Source organism: Ascaphus truei, chromosome 5, assembly GCF_040206685.1.
Source record: "Ascaphus truei isolate aAscTru1 chromosome 5, aAscTru1.hap1, whole genome shotgun sequence".
Taxonomy (NCBI): Eukaryota; Metazoa; Chordata; class Amphibia; order Anura; family Ascaphidae; genus Ascaphus; species Ascaphus truei.
Genome location: NC_134487.1, coordinates 81,993,914 through 82,017,619, shown reverse-complemented (window position 1 = coordinate 82,017,619; position 23,706 = coordinate 81,993,914). Strand labels below are relative to the sequence as shown.

At 40.5% G+C, this 23,706-nt stretch overlaps 1 protein-coding gene across 2 annotated transcripts in view; it reads left to right on the top strand.

The window, feature by feature from the left end:
• NELL2 (neural EGFL like 2) overlaps positions 1-23,706 on the top strand; it is a 375,157-nt gene that overhangs the window by 279,211 nt on the left and 72,240 nt on the right. The window lies entirely within an intron of this gene.

Genomic DNA, 23,706 nt, shown 5'->3' with positions numbered 1-23,706 from the left:
TACTATCCCGAATGCTGGTTGCTGCTCAACCCCAGATGGTTCTTCCCACGATCCTCGTGACACAGTAAAAACAGAAAGGAGGGGGCACAAGGAAATAAAGATGCACAGTGATTAATACCAATTTTGCACCAAACAAATCAATATAGTCAGAAATTAGAGAAACACTTTCCGAGTGGTGGGGGTATGTGGAAAATAATGTGATATATTGTACTCACACGGCCATGTGTGATACTAGATCACAGACTGGTTTTTTTATAGGCTGTAGTGGTGCTGGCGACTTGTCCTACTCATGCGGTGTAGTGTAAGTCCCCACACCTGGTGTCCTCACCTCGCCGTTGGCCCCGCACAGATGGAAAGGATGACAGCCACAGATACAGTATAAAAGTACAGTTTATCAGATTAAAAGTAGAAATAACAGGTTGCTCCCATATAGAAACACCTCTGTACACTGAAGTCTTCTCCTGCACTCCTGCTCCAGCGTCCGGTCGACAGGACTGGATCCAGAGCGCTGGGAGGAACTACGGCGGCCGTGCACGGTGAAAGCAGCTCCATGTCCTTGCATGAACTATGCATTTCACATTGGATAATGCTTAGTCAGGTTCATGCTCAGGACGTGTGGGACGTGGGTTATATAGCTCTTGTTATTAATTAATCATTTACCTTTTTCTTATACTGCACTCTTAATGCCTGCAGTTTTATTACTAATTTAAACACACAGTCGTATTTGTTGTTATTAAAAATATATATTGGGCATTCTGTTTAGCACAGATGTCTCGTGGTATTACTGTAATCAGAGTTGGTCACACATAATGATGTCCTGCTTAACACAGCTTGTCATCTAGAAACAATTACATTGTCAGAGTTTCTTCAGATAGAAAGTAATGGTGGCCCATTACTGGTATCAGTATATATTACTATGCAAACAGTCCCTAATTGACATATTAAAATACTGAAATGCCGTACAATATATAATGAGCACATAGTATGCAATTAAAAACATATAGAATGACTATTCGGATGGCATATTTAACACGATGGTGCGCAAATAGAATAATAACCTTGTATTAGTATGCAAATAGTCCCTGATTGACATATTAAAAAAACTGAAATGCCCTACAATATATAATGAGCACATAGTATGCAATTACAATCATATACTGTACACTGTTAGACACATAGTGCTTAAAAATGATGGGCTGTTCGAATGTCATATCTAACACGATGACGCGCCATTAAAATAGGGGATCCAACCACTATGCAGTATTCCATCGTAACATGTTTAAAAACAATTGTATTAAAATTATTTGTTCTTTATAAAAATGTAAATATATATGAAATAAAATATGTATATTCTGTACTATTCCTATATTGGGTTAACAACTTCTAATTGATGATAAGTAATAGTCATTAAATGATTCTATGTATTAATGATGTATACAGATGCAGCAACAAGTATTAGAACTCTTGCCTTTAACATTCTGGGGCAGTCTCACAGTAAAAGCCCAACATTGCTGCAACATTGCCTCAACATTTCTGTGAGATTCTTAATGGCCCATCAGATTAACACAGCAGGGGTCCCTACAGTCCCATTCAGTTTGAATGGGACTGCAGGGACCCCTGCTGTGTTAATCCGACGGACCATTAAGAATCTCACAGAAATGTTGAGGCATTTACTGTGAGACTGCCCCAGAATCTCCCAGGTAAGTGTTCTAATACTGGTGGCTGCATCTGTAAATACATAAATTGACATCGATTGATGGAGTGTTCGATTGTGGGGTCTATAATTAGAAAAGTTACACATTAGAACTTGCACCTCATAATGGTATATACATGTGGTGATGGACTGTTGAAGCTCACAAATGGGTTTAAATAAAGCTATTATACAGACATGAAACATCACAGAAAAGATTTCAATTGGCTGCCAAAAAGCTGCAAGAAACTGCAACTAATGTAGAAAACCAGAGAAGTGGGGGGATTTCAAAGGTGATTCAAGTAAATGCTCCTATATCAATATCTACGTTAAGACCCAATGGTGTTAAAGTTTTGAGTTTATATATTCAATAAGTCTCTTTTTGAGCTAATTTTAGAAGCCTATCCCCACCATGCCAGTTAGCAGGTACTGTTTCAATCACTCTATATATAAGGCCTGCTGGGTCTCCCCCATGTTTCAGCGAAAAATGCTTTGACACATTGTGTGTCATTAATGGTCTTCTTAAGTTGCCCATGTGCTCCAGTATGCAGACCCTCAGCGGTCTACTGGTACGTCCCACATACTGGAGACCACATGGGCACTGCAACATATACGCTACCAATGTTGTGCAGCAGTTAATAAATTGTTACATTTTAAAAGTCTCTCCTATCACTGATGATCTATAGTTGAATTTGTCTGTTGACCCTTGTGTACATGCCTTGCATAATAGACATCTATTGAAACCATTTTGTTTGTATAGCCAGTTAGTGGAGTTCCTAACTTTCGAAGATTTAAAAACACGGAGCCAATCTAGCTTTAATGTTTTAGGCCTACACACCCATGAAAATATTAGCGTAGCTTGGCGCAAACCTTGTCCCCATCACCATGCCACATCGCTGTAATTAATAAGTGCCATCAAAACTAAAGACATTATGTTCCAAAACAAAGGATATACTATCCAACAAAAACTTTCTCTGTTTGATATGCATATCAGGATCATCCTGCAATGTCCTTCTCATGGCCTCACATCCATCAACATGCAGTTAGCCATATATAATGCAGTGGTATTTCTGAGATAGGATCTCATCCCCATCACATATGGCTGGAGAAAAACATAAATATATTCTGATACATTTGAGGTAAGAGATTCTATTCCAGAGATGATGGGCCTACCTGGTGGTGTCCTCTGGTTTTTGTGAACCTTCGGCAGAATGTAAAAAACTGCCATGACAGGATGCTTATTATTCAAGTATTTATATTCTCAATCTGTCAGGATTCCAATTGACTTGCCTCTATTTAGTAACAATGAGGGTTCATCCTTAAAAGTAGTGGTAGGGTCCGTGGTAAGACGGTCATATGTTATCTGGTCAGAGAGAATTATGTTTGATTCTCCCAGATAGTTTTCAACGTCCATGATTACCACCCCACTCCCTTTATCAACTTGTTTAAAAACTATAGATTTATTGTCAGTCAGTAATTTTAGGGCTGTTTTTTCCTCTAAACTTAGATTGTTCCAAAATCCTCCTGAATCATCTGTTGGAAGACTTCGAGAAAGTGTCCCTTACACTCACTAGGGTAGAATTTGGATTTAGATTACAAGGAGGAATGCTTAACATTTTCTACAAGAGCTATATTAGTATCTACTGCCGGACTTGATATCTGATTATTTCTAATACATGCACCTTTAATCAAAAATAATCTCTTTAACGTCAGTTGTCTTATGAATTTGTTTGAAAAGGTAGAACCCACTGGCGCTAAATGTAGTCCTTTAGATATAAGTTCCTTTTCACTCTCTGTTAGTGTTTTTTTACTGAGTTTAAAGACACTGTTTACTGTGCTAACCTTTTTTGTCTTGGTGTGTCTCCCTCCTCGTTTTCCTCTGGTTGTCTTTTTTTTGTTGTTGTTTCTCAGGACTGGCTTTTCTGGGTCTATTTGATCTTCCAGTGCCGAAAAACGGTTCTGTAATGGGTCGATTGGAGGGGGGAGGCTCGATCTAAAACCCCCCACGTCTGAGCGCTTACTCCTTGTGCTCTTTTTCCATAGCAGACTTCTATTGCTTTCTCTTCTCTCTAATGGTCTCCTTGGTGGGGTTCGTCTACTTTCTCTATTATCCCCATAATCCCTCTGTGGAGAGGTTCTATGTCTCCACTGTTCATCTTGGTGTGGTCTATAGTTTCTTCTCTCATCATCCCTTCTATTGTCATTCCTCTTATCTTTCCTATTGTGATGATTATCCCTATACTGTTAATGGTAATCTGAATGTGTTTCCCTTGAATATCGTTCGTTATCGATAATATGTCTATCTTGAGAGTTGTGAATACCCTCTGTATTGAAATGTACCTTTCTTGTGTCTTTGGGCACCTCTCTAGTGATAATGTCATTGTTGTGTCTAATATTTGAAATTGCAATTTCGTTCTTATTTCTGTGATCTAATTATTTATTTCTTGGAAACTTGATATCATCTTTTTGTGTCCCAAAGGGAACCAATGATGTTTTCTGCCACTTTTTGTGGTTGCCCTCAATGTAGTCTTTTTCATCTCTTATAAAAAATTTATTTTTTGTTTCAAGAATATTTTTCTAGTTTATCCAATTCATCTGATAAAATTGTGTTTCTATTTACAAAAGCTAGGTTCTCTATGAGAGGTTTGAGTCTTACTTTAATAAGATTAATCTTCCCATCAATCTCTGCTAGACTAATTTTATTATGTTTGATTATGAGGTGAATTAAATCATTCGAACAAGTGTCCAAAGTTTTCTCCCAAGCTACGTTGATTTCGATTTCTGAAAAACCTTCAGACCTCAGAGGATACGTTTTGTTGATATATATTTTTCTAGATAAACCATATACCACCATTTTTTTGTTTCTTTTTTCCAAAATGTGTCTAATTTGTTAAATTCTCTGTGAACAATTTCAGTCGCTCCTAAATTAGTATTTTCTATCAATTTAATTTTATTTTCGATGTCAATTCCTCTTTTCAATCTTTTTACGAAAAACATTATCTATTATCTCATTTGAAGTTTCTATGCCTATAGCAGATATTTCCATAAGTCTATTAAATGAAATCCCTGTCTGTGATGTGAACACAGACAGAGAGTGGGATGAAGGGTATGCTGCCACCAGTGATGGGAAATGCAAGATATAAAGTGAAACGAACTGGGGCGCTCCCTCTAACACTGATTACAATAGATAGACTCTATTGTCATACATACAAATAAAACAAAGTGATAAAATACAAGCCGGAATGCTGGTTGCTGCTTAACCCCAGAGGGATCTTCCCATGATCCTCATGACACAGTAAAAACAGAAAGGAGGGGGCACAAGGAAATAAAGATGCACAGTGATAAATACCAATTTTGCACCAATCAAATCAATGGTAGTCAGAAATGAGAGAAACTGTCTCAGAGTGGTGGGGGTATGTGGAAAAATAATGTGATATATTGTACTCACACGGCCATGTGTGATACTACAGATGCAGCAGCCATTATTCGAACAAATCTCGAAATGGATTTTGAAATTTCACCGTAATCCTCATTACTTTTGCTGGGGCAGACTATAATGGCCCATCATATTAACACAACACAGCAGGGGTCCCTGCTGTGTGAGTCCTACCGGGATCTGCCTCTCTGTAATATATGTGCAGTAAGAATCAGTCACTCTACTGCGTACCTCTCACATACTGCAAAACCAATATTTATTTTATAAACACAGGATTAATACCACAGGCCGGCGGTGGGTACCAGGGGGGAGGGGGATGTATTTATTGAAATGTAGGCCATGTTTATTTTTTTAAATACAGGAATGGTACTGCAGGTCAGCGGGGACCACCTGAGGACGCCCACGGACGCCCACGGGTACCACCCGAGAATCCCTGGATGCCAACGAGGACACCTGAGGACCTACGGGACACCTGCGGGAAGAACCGGGGGTCCCATAGCTGTGGGGGCCCTGGGGACCCGCAGGGACCACCCGAGGCCCACCAGACCCACGTGGGAACCACCGGGGGACCCCCAGACACCCGTGAGAATCACCCATGGACCCCAGGCACCCGTGCGTAGTGCTGGAGACTTGTCCTATTCATGCGGTGTAGTGTAAGTCCCCACACCTGGTATCTTCACCTCGCAGTTGGCCCCGCTCAGATGGAAAGGATGACAGCCGCAGGTACAGTATAAAAGTACAGTTTATTAGATTAAAAGTAGGAGTAGCAGGTTACTCACATAAAGAAACGCCTCGGTACACCGAAATCTTCTGCACTCCAACACAGTGCACTTCTGCTCCCGCGTCCGGTCAACAGGGCTGAGTCTTAGAGCGCTCGGAGGAACTACGCATTTCACATTGGATAATGCTTTGTCAGGTTCATGCTCAGTACGTGTGGGACATGGGTTATGTAGCTCTTGATATTAATTAATCATTTGCCTTTTTCTTATACCGCACTCTTAATGCCTGCAGTTTTATTACTAATTCAAACATACAGTCGTATTTGTTGTTATTAAAAATATATATTGTACATTCTGTTTAACACAGATGTTGCGTAGTGCTACTGGAATCAGAGTTGGTCACACATAATGGTGTCCTGCTTAACACAGCTTGTCATCTAGAAACAATTAAATTTTCAGACTTTCTATTCAGATAGAAAATTATGGTGGCCCAATCCTTGTATCAATATATATATATATATATATATATATATATATATATATATATATATATATATATATATGCAAACAGTCCCTAATTGACATATTAAAATACTGAAATTCCCTACAATATATAATGAGCACATAGTATGCAATTAAAAACATATACGACTATTCGGATTGCATATCTAACATTCGGATTGCATATCTAACATTCGGATTGCATATCCAGCGGGCCATCTGAAGCCCTCCCCTGCAGTCCATCTGAAGCTCCTCATGGGCCATCTGAAGGACTCCCCAGAGACCATTTGAAGGCTCCCGCGTGGACCATCTCTGGTCTTCTGATCCAAGGCCCACCGTGGGCTGTCTGAAGGCCCCCCTCTCGGGCCATCTCCTGATCCATTCCAAGGCCACCCTGCAGGCTGTCTGAAGGCCCCTCTGTGGGCCGCCTGCTTAGCGAAGGCACTGTGGATCATCTAAAGGCCCCTCAGCGAGCCGTCTTGTGAGCCAAGGTAACAGCCCCTTCAAGGCGCCACACGTGCCATTTTAAAGCCCCATCCACGGGCTGTTGGCAGCCCCTCCATGGCCCCCATGTGTCACCTGCTGCACCAAGGTAATCTCCCCCTCTTAGTCCTATATACCCCTTACACCCCAGGCCCATACCTTGCCACCCAGGCCCATACCTTGCCCCCAGGCCCATACCTTGCCACCCAGGCCCATACCTTGCCCCCAGGCCTATACCTTTCCCCTCCTACCCCTGGATATTAGATACCCCTGTTCAGTCTAAGGTACCCCATCCCCATCAGCCTGAGCTATCTTCCCTCCAGCCATCCCCCAGCCTGACTTACCACACTAGCCACCTATTGGTCTGAGGTATCCCCTGCTGTTCACCGGTCTGGTCTTCAAGCATCTCACCATCAACCACCGTAGTGCAAGCTTTATGTACGGATCACCAAATGTTTTGTAAGGTTCCTAACCTTCCTAAGGACTGCAACATTACATTTTAATTTCTGTACAATTTCTGATTTTTTAGTTATCTGAATAAGTTATCAAAGTAATTTTTACGTTTTTTAAAGTATTTTTTTTATTTGCACTTTGGTTTAAGTTGTGATTGCAAGAGACATTAGTTTATTGAAGTGTTCTTGCATTCAGGGTCAAAGACCCTGATTTGTATTTTTGGTCATCTGATTAGCTAGAGGAAACAGTCATTCTTATACGCAGTATATTCTACAGTATATCTTATATTATAATAACAAAGCACAAAATTCCTGTGTCCATTATCTACTATTAGTACAATACTTTGAATTTTTAAATGTACCACCACAAGTCTGGTTCTCTGAAATGAAAACAAAGGAAAAATGAGATAAGAGGATGACATTGATAAACAAGAAATTATTATTTAATTTTTTTTAACAAGCCTAAATCCAACCAGCAAAATGTTGAAGACAATTTATCTCCAGTCAGAAGTCAAAAAGGACCACAAGGTAGCAAAACAAGAGGAAAGCGCTTGTTGCAGAACTTCCTCTTTCACCATTGAGACTGCAAATGAAGAATTGATGCCTGAGATTGAGAGAAGCTGCTCTGAGCTTGTTCTTCTATCTTAAACAAATTTGGAAGAAGAAGTTGACTGGAAGGATCCAGCTATATGGCCAGACACACTGAAAGACAAAGACAGAGAAAGGATAGTGCTTTGTGCATTAAAGAATGAAAAAGAATTAAGGGAAATTATTAAATGCATGCCTGTGAATTGTGAAGAACGCTCATTCCCTGAATTTCCTTTGTATGTAAAATCATCCAATGGTTTTGAAAAACATACACGGGACCGGCTTGCATGGAGCACTAAGAAACATGTATTGTACTGTGTCATTTGTCTTGCAGTTCCTCCCAACCAATGCAAAACTGGCAGTTTACTCTGCAAGAAAGAAGGATTTGTTCCGTCAAAATAACAACTGGCATAAACTGTACGATAGACTACCAGAGCATGAAAAGAGCAGTCAGCTCAAGCAAAGCTATTGGAGTTGGACAAACCTGCAGAAGTCTATTGCAGGACATGGAGTAGATGCTAAAATGCAAAGGAGTTTACAAGGAGAAACTGAGAAGTTTGTTGCCCTGCAAGAAGGATTACTGGATGTGACATTGTTTTTAGCATTATGGAATATGGCATTCAGAGGGCTTTTTCAAAATATTTTAGATTTACGCAATGGAAATGTTTTTGGTTTACTTGAGTTGATATCACATTATGATCTTTTGCTGCAAGAACATTTAGAAAAAGTGAAGAATAATCAAGAGAGAGGAAAAAGACTTGAGGCTCATTATTTATCTTGGGAAACCCAAAATGAATTTATTAATTTATGTGTAAAGCGTGTTCAAGACAACATTCTATCAGAAACAGAAGAGGCAATTTATTTTTCTGTTTTTACCTAGGCAAGTGATCAGATACTGGTGGCTGCATCTGTGTATGTGATGCCATGCCAGATGTTTTGCACACAGAACAGAATGTCATTGTTCTGTGATATGTTCACGGAGACTTGGTAACAAATGTTTGGATAATTCAAGAGAGGTTCATTGAATTTATCAACTTTTTTCAGAAGACGGATGAGGAGATTGCGGAAATGTTGCTGTGGAGATTACATGAGCATAGTATAGACATTGAAGATTGCAGAGGACAAGGATTTGATAATGGAGCCAATATGTCTGGCAAAATAAGTGGAGTAAGAGCGTGCATACAGGAAAAATACCCAACAGCTATATTTTGCCCCTGTGCAGCCCATGTGTTGTAAAGAAGTGATTACCTTTTTTTTTTGGATGTGTGAATCACTTATACTGTATGTTCTCTTCAGTGGGAGCCTGGAAAGGTGGCACATATTGACAGAGAAAATTGGGTGTTCACTGCATGGAATAAGTGATTCTAAATGGAGTGCAATAGTGGAAGCAGTTCATCCAATTGCTAAAAAAAAAAAACTTCTAGGCATAATTGAAGCTTTAAAGAAGATAATTACACCCAAAAATCTTTAAAGTGAAGCTCATTCCGAAGAAGTAGGCCTAAAAGATTATTTTTGTCCTTCAAAAGCAGTTCTACTTGCAACATTCTGGATTAAAGTTTTGAAGAGAGAAACCTGATTCTTCAATCAAGATCTATTTCAATCGAAATTGGAGCAGCAAATATTAAAGCTCTTTCTGCAGAAATGCAGTTACTTTGGGAAAAATGACTAGATTTAGTTTCAGAAGCCAGAATTGCTGCTGATAATCTTGATATACCTAAGGATTTAGGTACACGTCCATGTCGTCAGAAGAAAAGGTCTACGTTTTTAAATGTATCTGAAGACCATCATTAATTGGAAGATGCTGAGACAACATTCAGGGTTAATGTTTTCCTTGTGGTACTCGATTCCATTATTTGAGACGTTAAGCTGATGTGATCTCTAAGGCTAAGGCCCCGCTCCCTCAGTCAGCTCGCCCGCACTGCAGACAGGCAGGGCGCTGACAGACACAGACCGCGATATGCGGTCTGAAGGGAGCCGGGAGCCGGAGAGGGAGGGGGGCGGGAGTGGAAGGGAGGGGGGCAGTATCTGATTGTGGTGCCGTCCACCCCCCCCACACACATACATACACACACACACACACACACTTTAATAACACGCAGCTCCTTCCCTGCTCCCCGCCCAAGGCGCCTCCCACCTAGCTCCGTCCCTCCCCTCCTCCCCATTGGCTGACTCGCGTACCACGTGACGCGTCAACGCCGAAATTCACAAGATTCTTGCAGTATTGGCCGGCTGACGCGTCACAGTACGTAGTCAGCCCTGTCGGAAGTAGGCAGCGGGGGCAGGGACCACTCGGGCAAGGGTCTGGTGGTTCGCGGCCGCGCGCCCAGCCGGCTGCAGCGGGTTCGCAGCCTAGGGTACAATAGAGGTACAGTATGTATTGCTCTCAGAATTTTCTGCACCCTACCTCTATCTGAGGCTGAAGGTGAACAAGTGTTTAGCGAATGATCAATAGTAAAAAACTACTTCCGTTCAACAATGAGTGAACAAACACCTCAACAATCTAGCAATTCTGTCCATTAAGCACAAACTTGCTCAAAAACTAACATTTTTATGACCTGATAAAAGATTTTGAAAATCTAGAAATGAGGAGATGGTCAACTCCTCAAACTTAGAGCCATTACAAATATTAAATACAAATAAACAGATTGCAAGTAATAAAATGTTTGTTTTTTTCAGTCGTTCAATAACACAAGAGAACATTTGCACTATGGTTTGGGAGGAGGTGGGGGGGGTCCTCCTTACATTTGTCCTGGGCCCCAAGATTTCTGTTGGCGGCCCTGCTGCCTGTGATCACGTTAAGGCCACTGTTCAACGATTTTGCATCCTGCGTGCCAATAGGAAGTCATGATGCTATCGGGGCAGCTTCTTATTGGCCCATATGACGCCGGAGCGGCCGCCGGCAACTACTTCAGAGGTAAATATCTCTGGAAGCAGGGTGTTCTATAAGCTGAAATGAATGGGGTTCAGCTCCGGAGACGCCCTGCTTCAATATTATATATAAAAAAATGTCATGTACCAAAACATTTCCAGGCTTGGATTGCTTGTTTACATTGTGCCAATGTGTTACTTTTATTTGATTAAAGCTCACAATTAGCCATTCTATAATGCTTAAAGAAGTCAAACATATAGCACTGTTTTTTTTTCTTGATTAGAGGACCTAATCAGGGGATCTCAGGAGCAGAACTGTGTTAATTTCAGTTCCGGGGACCACCTGTTTCCAGAGATACCTCCATAGGCGTGCCGATTTCTGCAGCCAGGGAACTTGTGTCCCTAACGAAATGGTGGCGTTTACTGTAAATGTCCCGCGTCATGTAGGCCATTAGGAAGCTGTGGTGTCATCCCTTTTCAGGTTCCTATTGGCCTACGTGACATGGAGACCTAAACTCCACAGAGATACCCGGCACCCCTACGTAGGTAATTATCTCTGGAAGCAGGGGGTCCCCAGAGCTGAAATTAACACAGTAGAGCTCCGTAGACCCCCTGTAATAATAATAAACCATTGTGCAGTGCTACATGTTTTGGTGCTTAAACTGCTTTCACAAAGAAATCACCATTTTTACGCTTGGAAACAAAGTTGAGAGAAACACCTTTGTGATAATATTTTTGCATCTTGGTACCACAAGGGGACTATCCACAATGAACAAAAGTACAGACCTACAATATATTGAAATATAGATCAATTTATAAGGTTAATATAGACAACATGTTTGAGGACTAGGTTAACAATTTTCCATGTAAAACAAGGTAAAGGTGGGAGTGAACATAGCATAGCGGCTGTACAGTAGGTGAATGTTACATAGCACATAACACAAACAGTAGTTAGCAGTCCGTTAACTCACCTAGTCTTTCAAAGCTTCCTCACGCATACATTTTTTTTATATGTTATATCAGGGTCCAAATATCTTCTTCGGTTGATCCTCTCTTAACCTAATCCTTTCCATTTGCCTTGGGGAAAACCAACTTCACTGATTCAGCTCAGCTTGCTGACCTTATGGTCTCATAGTAAGTAGCCCCAAGCTCACAGTAAGGGGCTTATTCAATAACTTCATGTCATCCCGCTTCAGAGCTGATTGATCAAGCTCTTAAGCCGCTGTGCTTATTTTCAGTAGAGATGGACAATCTTACCAAAATTCACTTCACAATTTGACATTAAAAAAAAAAAAAGTTCAAACAAACTTTTAAACCATACAGTAATTTTCCAGCAAGGAGAATTTTTTTGTTACTTACTAGACCTCTGTTTAACAATTAATTTGCTACATTTATTTTTTTATGCTATTTTTTTCTAGCTCTTTAAAAGATATTTGAATTGTGGGTTTGTTTTTTTGAACTTCAGAAGCTTCAAAACGGTTAAAAAAAATTGATAAAATAAAATTTGCAAATTAGAAGTTTGAGGAGTTATAGACTCTTCTTCCCACATTATAACAATGCTTGTAAGTCTCATGCAATATTACCTACATACTGCATATTGGACATGAAATGAATTTCAATTGTTTAATTAAAGGGAACAAGGCAACGACAGAGGGTTTTAAACGAATGGAATCTCCAAGGGCTCTGGGTTGGAATCCGTTTTGTTTAATGTACAGTATATGCATTTCTGACCTTGTAGAATGATTAACTGGCAAACTGCATATGTTTGCTGAGTATGCAGAAGTGATGGAACTAAAGACTGCAGTTAAAAGAGGAGAAAGGCGCAGAAGATGGGGGGGTTGTCATGTATTGTGTTGCTCAAGGCTACTGCTGTTTTACTGCAGGAAATTCAAAAGCTGCTCCATTGTTGTAATTGCAAATGTGTGTACTAAGTAGTAGACAGCATGCCTCCCTTATCATCTCCCTATCCCATGCTTTTTTACTTACCCATTTTCATAAATATCAATTCTGCTTTTGGTATCCATGTTGGTAGTAATGATGTTACTTCATTGTCGCACTTTGAGTCAGTGATTGGGCTTACCACACAGAAGCTGTAGTCATTTTATTTCATTGTTGAGCAGTCATTCTGCAGTGTATGGCTCACGCTGATCTCCATTCATACAGGAGGCAGCAAGACATAAGGAAGGAAGAGAAAGCCGCTCTGGGCCTTGAATCGGTGATTAGTTACCAATGGATTTCTGGAGCTCATATATATTCACATACTGTATAGAGGATTTGATTCTGGATTCCAAACGTGTTCACCATTGTGGGCCTAAAAAACATACAGAACACCTACAAGCTCATATTGGACCCCCAAAATACCCACAACATATATATAAGCATATAAGTTTCACAGAGGAGTGCTACTGAGCATGGCAATATATATATATGCTTATATATATGTTGTGGGTATTTTGGGGGTCCAATATGAGCTTGTAGGTGTTCTGTATGTTTTATAATTCCTGTTCAGCTAGTCTTGGCTGATTGGAGGGTGGCAACCTCCTATCCAATTGAAGCTAACTCCCTTCCACATTTAAATGGTTAAAAGCTCACTCCATGGCATCTCCAACTATCAGGGGAACTTGCCTGCATGCAGTGTGATTGTGACAAATCTATTACAGAGTGCTTTTCCTGGTAATGTACAGGTTAATAAAAGCTTCAATCAGACTTAGAACTTTTGCAACTTATATTGACAGATTTATTATAAATCATTCTTCCTGGCAATGCACAGGTTATTAAGAATCTATATTAGTGTAGGGACCCTTGAAACGTGGTCTGCCGTGTAGTTGGCTCAAGGGCTTACAACAATTTGGCCAAAATATTAAACTAAAAGACCATTTTATTTATTAGTTATTTATACATGTATATTTAGGCACTGTACCGTATATAAGTTTTTCTGGATGTGCACTGAGCTTTGTCTGTGTTTTATGTTATGTCTCTGGTTTTAAATATAACCATTGTGGGCCTACTAACCATTAGTTTAGTAATACCTAAACCTATGAGGTAGTCATCCCTATGCAACACGGGTCTAAACATTGGCATTCATACAATCCTCACATCATTATCACAAATAATGTTTTTAGTATCTATGAAGTTGAAAAAAAATATTTGGCATAGGATTTATGCCACATATTGTGTCATACCTGTGCACTTGCTACACAGCAGCAATTCATTTGCATTGCACAGTTAAAATACAGAAAAAGGATGTTCGTTGGGCCTACCAATGTGAGATTATCAGGGGTGGATTCCAAACATCTTATGCCTGTGTGATCAAGCCTTTGAAAATGTAATTTCCCCATTAAACTTACTTCTGTTTATAAACAGCCTCATATAAAATATAACTATTACATCCCAGAGTTCGAGATTTTGTGAGTGACCGCTTCGAGCACGGTGAAGAGAGAGAGATTTGGTCTCGGTCAGATCTTCCTTTATTTGACAGTGCTACACTGAATAAATTATGATAAATTCAATACCCCTTTTAGGATTAGAAATGTGTGAATCGAGTGAATTGTGGACTGTTACCACTTGTTATCAATAATTCTCCAGGTTTTAGCAACTAATTATGTACTGTAAATTATTGTGAAAAAAGTGCAATTTTCAGCAAATTTGCTTGAAATACTTGACTGAAAATGCCATAAATAGCACACAGACCCACAGAAGACACCATTATTCGATGGAGTTTGAGTTGGTAGTGACTGAGTGATACTGTCTAGGGGGCTGCCTAAGGCAAACCTTTTTTTAGGCAGTTAGTGCGTGTTGTGATTACCATGCCGAGCACAGCACTAATAATTATCCCATGTGTCACTGGCTGTCTGTAATCATAGCAATAAGTTACTAGCATCAACATAAACGGTGTGGAAATGCACTGTATGGAGCAGAACAGACACAGGAGCACAAGTGATGGCTCTTTTTAATACAGTTCCATTCCAAACTTTGCAATTAGCATGGGACTGATAATTATACTGACTTATGTTACACAGTGCCAGTGAGGAGGAATATCCTGATTCCTGGACAGGCCTCAATCCCTGACTGTACCAATTCACCTGCTCCCAGAAAGGCATTGACTACTTCAACCCTGTGCCCTATTGCCAACTCCACTGTATAGTATGAGTAGGAGGATTCTGATCAACAGGCCCTTAAACCCTCTGACTCCTGGATCTACAAAGCTGTGTTAAATCAGGACTCATAACATTATGTTATCAAAATCCGTAATGGTCGTTATGTTTCCTGATGTTAACGCCAATCCACAAATCTAATTCTATGCTAAAACAAAGGCTCTTGGTTATAATAATAATAATAATAATAATAATAATAATAATAATAATAACATGTTCTTGTATAGCGCTTCTAGTTTTATGTAGTGCTTTACAGAGACATTTTGCAGACAGAGGTCCCTGCCCTATGGATCTTACAATCTATGTTTTTGGTGCCTCAGGCACAGGGAGATAAAGTGACTTGCCCAAGGTCACAAGAAGCCGACATCGGGAATTGAACCAGGCTCCCCTGCTTCAAACTCAGTGCCAGTCACTGTCTACTCACTGAGCCACTCCTTCTCCCACATTATAATAGGCTTAACACCATGTTAATAAGATATGCTAATAGGCAAAGTATATTGTAATGATTCCTATCTCCCAGGTATCTCAGGTGTGTTCCTTTTTGAGCGCAGGTGCCTCTCCACATGTTTTTTCAAAGTTGGTTTGAGGGGATATATAGTCCGGATCTCTCTGCTCCAAAACCCATATTTCAGGGTCTGTACGGAGCTAACGCCACCTTTTAGGTATGACCTAAGTAACGTCTTGTTAAATCCCTGCGTTAAGTATAACAGAGCTCTGTTGATAGACCGAACACGTCTTTTGCATTTCATTAGCACCAACACCTGTTCAACTAATGCAAGGGCCCATTCACACTGCGTTAATAAGCTTTAAAGAAACCCTTAGCACATTAACAAGGCGTTAAGTTAATGCCTCGTTAAGTCAGTAACGGAGCTTTGTGGATCAGGGCCTGGGTGTGTAAAGGCACTTGGGCATGCCATCAGGGCACACTAGCACCATCTGTTTCAGTGCTTGTGAGGGAACCATCAGTTCCATCCTTAGAATTGCAAACAGTAATGGATACTGAACTGGCTCTAGAACATATACAGTACTCATATTCATGTAGGTTTGGCAAAAATCAAGCTTTTGTGGCAAAACGGCAAACATTTTAGCATGAAAATTTTTGCAAACACTTTTGCGAATTTGCAAGTTTATTAGGATTATAAATGAAGCTTTCTCTGGACTATTTACCCCAGTTTGTTACAAAGCAAGGTTAATTTATGCCTTCTGGCACAGATATGAATTTTCTCCCAAAAAGTAATTTGCACTGGACTTGACAGATGCCATAAAAAATATCTAAATATTTATATTGGAAAAATTGCTACGGGGGAAATAAACATATATTAAATATCCTACCTCCATTATGTAAGCTACCCTGTGCGCATAGCTCATATGCCATTTGCAAAAACAAATTAATCAAATCTGTGATACAGTTGCAGAACAAAAGTGATTACCAAAAGTGTCTGTGTATACTGTGTGTGTGTGTGTGTGTGTATGTATGTATGTATGTATGTATGTATGTATGTATGTATATATGTGTGTGTATATATATATATATATATATATATATATATATATATATATATATAAAAGAAAAAAGAAAAAAACAGGCGCACACCTAGTGCATGGAAACAAAAGAAAACAGCGCACAACGCCAAATAGTGAAGCAAATTCAACAATATATTATAGAATTAAAAAGGGGGTAATATATCTGCGTACATAAAAAAAGGTTGGTAAAAGGCATGTAGTGTGTATCACACTGTTTACCACTCGGCTGTTAGCTGTAGATTCAGGTGCTTGCTTCCCTCTGCTGCTGCAGCTCATTTGATTCTGGGGCAGGACGTCAGTCTTTTCACTCCCAAGGGAATTTCTCTTCATGCAGCCAGGTTCAGCAGCTGGTACTGGGTCTCGGTGAAATCGCTCCTGCTTCCTAGCCGATATGAAGCTGCTCCTGTACCTCGGCAGGTGTATCCTCTGCACAGAGGTTAAAACGCAGCTTGCTGCTGTCTTCACAGCAGTGGTGGATTCAATAGGGAAGTTTGAACAGTCTTACTGAAGAAGTAGTTAATTCTACGAAACTAGTTGGATGTAACATTCTATTGCCTTATATCTGCTTACATTGGCCTTTGTCTATGTGTTGGCCTGTCCTGTTTTTATTTCATCCTGTGTGCTGTTTTGGACACTTGTGAGAGACTCTGTAAGACTGTTCAAACTTCCCTATTGAATCCACCACTGCTGTGAAGACAGCAGCAAGCTGCGTTTTAACCTCTGTGCAGAGGATACACCTGCCGAGGTACAGGAGCAGCTTCATATCGGCTAGGAAGCAGGAACGATTTCACCGAGCCCCAGTACCAGCTGCTGAACCTGGCTGCATGAAGGGAAATTCCCTTGGGAGTGAAAAGACTGACGTCCTGCCCCAGAATCAACTGAGCTGCAGCAGCAGAGGGAAGCAAGCACCTGAATCTACAGCTAACAGCCGAGTGGTAAACAGTGTGATACACACTACATGCCTTTTACCAACCTTTTTTTATGTACGCAGATATATTACCCCCTTTTTAATTCTATAATATATTGTTGAATTTGCTTCACTATTTGGCGTTGTGCGCTGTTTTCTTTTGTTTCCATTCTCTTAGTGTGTGTGGGGTGCTGAGCCACCCCTGCGTTTACAGCTGCAGACGCCATTATCCCCAACACGGTTATGTGGCACTTATTATTTAATGTTTAATTATCTCACTGTGGGAGTTGTGGTTTAATTTTTTATACATTTTTTATCACTAAATTGATGGTATAGTCACTGTACTGTATATATTTATACATTTAAACTTTATAGGTAGTTAGGTAGTAGCGCACAGTTTTGTTTTTTGTGCACACCTAGTGCATTAAAGTATAACAATGATTTTATGGAACATTAAAAACAGACAAATGCCCACTCACACGTATAACGGTTTTAAAATGCAGTTATGAGATAGGCCCTCATAAGCCAGTGGTAGCGTTCGAGCCAGCAATGGTGTCCTCTCGTGCGCGGTCTCCTTCTACCGGAAGTGACGTTCACCTGGTCTTGTGTCCCGCAAAACGGAAGTCCCTCCAGGAAACCGAGCCCTCGCTTGCCTGCTACTAGCTGCTGCACCACCAAGGGAGCCAGAGATGTATCCACTGTTCTGTTTCGCTGAGCCTCTCACAATCTGCGTTCCTCTCAATCCGCAATAGTGCTCTCAGTGGGAATAGTGCCTCCTCTGCTTTAGCCACGCCACGCGGCACTATTCCCACTGAGAGCACTATTGCGGATTGAGAGGAACGCAGATTGTGAGAGGCTCAGCGAAACAGAACAGTGGATACATCTCTGGCTCCCTTGGTGGTGCAGCAGCTAGTAGCAGGCAAGCGAGGGCTCGGTTTCCTGGAGGGACTTCCGTTTTGCGGGACACCAGACCGGGTGAACGTCACTTCCGGTAGATGGAGACCGCGCACGAGAGGACACCATTGCTGGCTCGAACGCTACCACTGGCTTATGAGGGCCTATCTCATAACTGCATTTTAAAACCGTTATACTTGTGAGTGGGCATTTGTCTGTTTTTAATGTTCCATAAAATCATTGTTATACTTTAATGCACTAGGTGTGCGCCTGTTTTTTTCTTTTTTCTTTCATAGGTATCCTTAGGGAGTTGTGATCCCTTGCAAACGGGCTGCCTATACCTGGATGCATTCATCTGGAACAAGACTCTGTGACTTTTAAGGTTATAGGAATTTTTTTTTTTTTTTTTTTTTTTTTTACCATTTTGGTACTATTATATATTTTTTTTCTATATATATATATATTTTTTTTTTCTATTAATATCTTTGTCATGTATATTTTGTATTAAAATCATTATTGTTATTATATGTTTAATCTTAAAGCTACATAGGGTCTTTTTTATATGTTCCTACCTTAGCAACCCCATAGGTTGTATTAACACAGTTGGCTACATACTCACGGTTAGGCAGGTTATTCCATTAGGCGCTCCTTTATTATTTCTGTTTTGTTTTGTCATATATATATATATATATATATATATATATATATATATATATATATATATACAAAACAAGCAGTCAGCACTCTAATGTAGGGCAAAAGGCAGTTGCTAGTCCCATAGGAATCCACATAACATATGAACCAGCCCAAAGACCAGTAAAGAGACAGCAACCAGCTGGTTGCTGTCTCTTTACTGGTCTTTGGGCTGGTTCATATGTTTTATATATATATATATATATATATATATATATATATATATATATATATATATATATATATATATACACACATATACACATATACACACACACACACAGTATACACAGACACTTTTGGTAATCACTTTTGTGATCATACATATACACACTTAGTTAAGTTATGGTGGGTAAAATAAAGTGACAAAAATCCTCCACAGTAAAGCATATAGCAAATGTAAATATTACTGTGTGCTCATGTGCATGTCTTAGACAGGTCTGCAATATATATATATTTATCTCTTACAAACTTTTTCATGTGTACAGTAATTTAGTAAAATAAGTCAAATTGGCCGTGTGAAAGGAAGCCAATATTTCCAATGACTTACAGTGCTTCTTGATATATATATATATCAACATATATATCAACATATATATATATCAACATATATATATATAGATATATCTATATCTATATATATGTTTATATATATATATATATATATATATATGTTGATATATATGTTGATATATATATCAACAAGCACTGTAAGTCATTGGAAATATTGGCTTCCTTTCACACGGCCAATTTGACTTATTTTACTAAATTACTGTACACATGAAAAAGTTTGTAAGAGATAAATATGTTATCTCTTATGTTCCTGGCAGGACTATCAGCTATTATCTATTTAGTTCTCTGTTGGATGTGTGGATAAAGTAAGAATTTATCTGGGAAATTCTTGTCTACTATGAACCTGAGATTGAGGCAGATCAAGATGTGGATATCCGCTCTTCTAATGCTAACATGATAAAGTAATGTTGAAACAATCAGTGCTTGCAGCACAAAATCTTAAACTTAAGAAGTTACCATTACTATTTAAAATATCTGAGCACAAAATGTAATTTTATTTTCAGACACAAAAAAAGTTATGATGAGTAAAAAAAAAAGTGATAACCCTCCACCGTACAGTGTACAGAAAATAAAAATAACACTTATGAGCACATTCACGTCTCAGACAAGTCCACAAACCTATCTTTCCCCATTACCTGTTAGCATAACATGCTTCCATTGCAGCCAGGGATTCTGGGAAATTATAGTCAAATGAGCACACAGTATGTCACTTGTTACTTCTTGGCCCTTTTAACATGGACCCCTATAAGCTTATGCCTGCATATTACACTGCTTTTCAGCACAGCCTCGGTTAAAGAAGTGCATAGCCAGTATTTTCAAGAAGAGCTTGGGATGCACTAGAAATGCAGCAAAAATAATATATGTTGATTAACCGAAAACAGGTTTTGAGACCTTCTTTACAAATTAATTTCTGAATGTTACTTAATATAGCTAAGTGAATCAAATTTAAGATGTGTGTGCTTATCTGCAAAAATATACAATATATGATGAAAGGGAAATGTCCCAAAGATATCTCTAATAATGTTTGCATACTAAATAGTAGTATTAATGATCAGACCGTGATAATGTGTAAATGAACAAATTCAAGCATAACATGTATTATTCAATATACTAAAATATATAAAACTATGATTATTAACAATTGATAAAAGGGAGGAAGAGGATAGCTATGGAGACTGGTATGCAGCCTGAGGATACGTTCCAATCTCAGGATAGTCAATATATGACAGCCATGCAATGGTCTACAACAGGCCTGCACAACTTGTAAAGTGAGAAGGGCCGAACAGCTCCAAAGAAAACTGATTTGGGACGCACGGGTAAAATCATCATCATCATCATCATCATCATCATCATCATCATCATCATCATCATCATATTTCCCCCAGCACCCCTCATCATCATCCTCATCATATCTTCTCTTCCCCCCCCCCCACAGATCATCCTCATATCACCCTCACAACCCAGATATGAGGGTGATGATGAGTGGTGCTGGGGGAAATATGAGGATGGTCATACCAGATAGGGCCGTAGAGTGCTTTCCTGGGGCTCAAGACAACTGTTTCATTGCCCCCCCCCCCCCCCCCAGTGTCGGCAGCCTTTGCGAGACTCCCCCTCTCTCTCACACCCCCATCTCTCCCCATCACATATAATACTCCCCCTCCACATCACACAGTCACAGACACTGACCTGCACAGGCACAGACACTGACCCACACAGACACTGACCTGTACAGGCACAGACACTGACCCGCACAGACACAGACACTGACCTGCACAGACACAGACACTGACCCGCACAGACACTGACCCTGACCCACACAGCCACTCTGACACTGACCCTGACCCGCACTGCCACTCTGACACTGACCCTGACCCGCACAGCCACTCAGACACTGCCACTGCCACACTGCCACTGCCACTCTGACACTGCCACACTGCCACTGCCACAGCCCCTCTGACACTGCCACTGCCACACTGCCACTGACACTCTGACACTGCCACAGCCACACTGCCACAGCCACATCCACACTGACACACTGACACTGACACTGCCACAGCCACACTGCCACTGACTCGGACACACTGACACTGACACTAGTTCTGAGGAGCAGCTGCAGGGGGGTGGGGGGTGTCCTACCTTTCACTGTGGAGCATGGATGGGGGGAGGAGGGGTGAAGCCATCTTGGGCCCTGGCAGCAGGCACCTCACTTCCAGCTCTCACTAACAGGCTCCGCTGTCACTAACCCCGCCCCCACCCTCTGCAGTCAGACCGGCCTCAGCTCTGTTCCTTCTCTCCTCTCTGCCTGCAGGGGATCGCATCAAACTGCTGGCTCCTTCCCTAATAGGCAGAGTGAGCTCAGGGGGTTGAGGGGGGGGGGGGAAGGAGGGAGGGCATCACGATGCTAGCGCTCCTTCAATGTGTCGGCAGAGCGGGCTCAGGAGGGGGTGGGGAGCGTGTCAAAATGCTGGCGCTCCTTCCCTCCTGTGTCTGTAGAGCAGGCTGGGGGGAGCATCGCGGGCCACACAGGGAGTCCAGGCGGACCGCATGTGGCCCGCGGGCCGTATGTTGTGCAGGCCTGGTTTACAACATAGATTCTGAATGTAAGCAAATCTTCCTCTATATAGTGCTAAAGGTAGACACATCATATTCAGTATTGTTGGCTCTAATAGTCAACAGTAGCGATTTATATACAGTATCTCAAGTGTGTAGCATGTATTCCCATTCACATTGAATAACAGCCCCTAGCAGTCTATCCTTTACAGCATTCTGTATCTACAAATATTTTTTTTTAACAATGCCACTCTCTGTATCTCAAACCTCATACTGCTACTTCCTGCATGTTTTCTTATCTCTGCCCACAATCTGTGTTTCTCCTCCTCCCTTAAAAATTCTTCCCACTGGTACACAGAAGGCTATAGTACTTGAGTCACTCACATGAAATTCCCCGCTCTGTATGATTAGAAGGTTCTCCATTCTTCACACATGCACTTTTTCTGAGATCCTGTCTAATATCAATAAACTCTTCTATTAATATAATAATCATTACTATAATTTAGTCATATCATTGTATTTATCAATACAAATACAGTAATAATAATAACAACGTGAGACACCAGTCTCAAATACATGTGTCTGGAGAGTATAATTGCTGATGTAATTACACTGAGTCAGGATTTCACATCTTTATGCCACAGATTCCAAATGCACCTTTGTAAGTAATTTCCTGTTAATTTTAGCAAACTAATTACTGACAATCAATAAGAATGTCTGGCAATTGATACTTTACATTATTTAAGTCCCTTTCATTTGACACACCATTTTTTTTTAAAGTCACAAAAATCACTTCCGCCACAATTTTGTTGGTAGGCATTTCTTTCTGCACAACTTTATCTGTATGTTCCTTTTTATTTTCTACAGATAACCTGAAAATTACACCACATAGAATACAGTATGTTTCAATTTATCAGCACCAAGTAGTAAGGTCTTTTAGTCCTAAATTGAGATTTGCGACATTGTCACTCTAATTCGTCAACCTGCAAAAATTGCCCCTTTTTGTGGGAAAAGTGTAATGAAAATTCTATAGGTTCACAAGAAAGTATTTAGCAAACATTCAAAGTTAGTTTGCAGGCCACATGACCCTAAATTCAGGTAACATGACTATATACTACCATTTGTGTGAAAATTCTGACAACTGGCAAAGTTGTTGAACATTTTCAGTAGAGATTTATTCGCTGACATTCGACTTCACTAAGAATGTGGCGTTTCTTTGCAAGTACGAATATTCGCAGCTTGGATTAAAAAAGTTCACATTCGTCTACCTCCGTTTGAACGTATCTTCTCTCCCTTTTTCTCACACTCTCCTCGCTCCTCGAAATTGTAATGTAACCCATGCCCCCCCCCCTCAGACACAGATGGCTATCTAGGGTGTAGTGAGGGCTGGCTACATGTACTTGGGTGGTGCATACCTGCTTGGAACAGGAGGGCCTGAGTCTCCCACGTTGGTGTGGGGATAACAGGGCCAGGCTTCTGGGGTATATGCCTCCATTCTTTAGCATCGGTGCAGCGCCTCCATTCTCTATAATCCCCAGGGATGTGGGGTAGGACCCTTACAGAGAAAGAACCCTGGTACCAGGGTGAATGCTCCAGAACTCACACAGTCTTAGGTAAAACAGCAGCAATGTCTTTATTCCTTGGTAACACTTTGAGGTAGTACACAGCAGTTCA